Source organism: Copadichromis virginalis, linkage group LG6 (assembly GCF_057382275.1).
Source record: "Copadichromis virginalis isolate Kocher_CV1m ecotype Utaka linkage group LG6, C_Virginalis_male_GT1.1, whole genome shotgun sequence".
NCBI classification, from domain to species: Eukaryota; Metazoa; Chordata; class Actinopteri; order Cichliformes; family Cichlidae; genus Copadichromis; species Copadichromis virginalis.
The window spans coordinates 7,979,038-7,980,790 of record NC_140623.1 but is presented as its reverse complement, the minus strand read 5'-3'; positions in this window follow the sequence as shown (position 1 = coordinate 7,980,790).

Sequence of the window (1,753 nt, the reverse complement as noted above, 5' to 3'; positions counted from 1 at the left end):
CTTTTTCTGTTTTTTTTGTCACCTTTGTGTGTGATGTTTGCCGAGACTCCTGAAGGAGAGGAAATTTGTTACCGATGATTGTAAAAGAGTTTGCGTGTGATAAATGCACTGTGTTATTTCCTGCGGTATGAGTACAATCGAACTAAGTTTTTGTATGTATCGGACTGAGAAAACGGTGTGGCTTTATTTTAAAAAAGGCAAAAAAGAGAAAAATAAGAAAAAGCTAGAATCCAATCTCTAAGTTTGTTTAACTCCCCCTCTCCCCTTTTTAAAAAAAAATCTGAACGAAAGTCGAGAATTGTCTTAAAGCGAGTTTCTGCCTGTGAGCTTAGTGACAAATTGAGTGTGTGTGTGTGTGTGTGTGTGTGTGTGTGTGTGTGTGTGTGTGTGTGTGTGAGAGAGAGGATACAGCGGCGGTGCTCTTTTCATGTCAGCTCATGTTTAAATTGATTTCTCCGAGAATATTAACGGAACGGGCTTCCTCAGGCTCTGCCCGCCTGGATATGTGCTCGCCTGGCACGGACAAAGGTGCTAATTCAGACGGCGGTACATGGCGAGCAGCACGGCTCCGTGCGCGCATGTAGGTGTGCGTCTGAATGGCCGCACAGTTTGTGCTGCCGCAGAGAGTGTGAGAGAGAGAGGGAGGCCAGACAGAGCGTTTCACACACGCTTGGGCGATTCATTCACCCATCACTGCAGTGAGCACACATACATGCGCTAATACGCATTTGGGGGCTGTCAGCTGCATCGGCTACAGTACACCAGAGCGACGTGGGAATTAAAGGGGAATCGCATCGAAGCGATACGTTTCAGATACATTTTGTGTTTGAGGAGAATGCAGCAGATAGAAAAGTGGCTCAAAGTTGTGCGCGTCTGTTTGAAAGTGAAATTCCTGGCTTTATAAGTGCTTATAATGACAAAAAAAGGAAAGCTGCTAAATGATAGAAGTCAGAGAAATGTTGGCATAGAAACAATCCTGAAAGTCGTTGCAGTCATGGTTGCTTTTGGTACTTGCGTGTGTGAGTGGTAGCTTTCAAGAAAAAAAAGAACAAGAGTGCAGAAGTAGATCTTTTCTTTTAAAAAAAACTGGCCTTCAGCTTTGGCAACGCAGCTGAATACAGTCATCAAGAAAACCCTGGAAAGGGCTTTCTGCTCTTGTTCAGTTTGAAGTTGAATGCAGGTCCAGAGGAACGTTTGATTTAGTCCCACTGGTACTCTGATCATCAATGCCACTGTGCTGCCTGAAATGGATGTTCAGTGTGTTTTATAACCAGCTTTTAATTTCAGTCCTTTAATCTTGCCTGTTCAAATCAAAGCAGTGGCAATCAATAACAATGAACTAATAACTAGAGCCTGACTGATACATATTGATTGGGCAATATTGGCAATACAGATGAATCTGTATTTCCATATATGTTATTCTTTATTGAAAAAGAAAATCATCCTTGAAGCGATGTAGAAATGGAAAGAGCGACTTCCACTTTATTGTTTACAATATTCTTAGCGGTCTCAGAGCGCAGTGCTAGTTTGTGAAATGCATTGTTGTATCACGCAGAGCTCAGATTTTGGTTGGTGCTTCGCTAAGCAGCAGGAGGAGAGAGATGCATCTGACTCTGAGGGGAGTTCTTGTAGGTGGTGAAGATCTGTGAAGTAGCGCTTTTTGCTAGGAGTTTTTTTTTTTTTTTTTTGAGGAAAAGGTCAGTAAATGGCGCTAAATGTTCCAGCAAAGTCACTAAGTTGGCAGTGAGGTGAA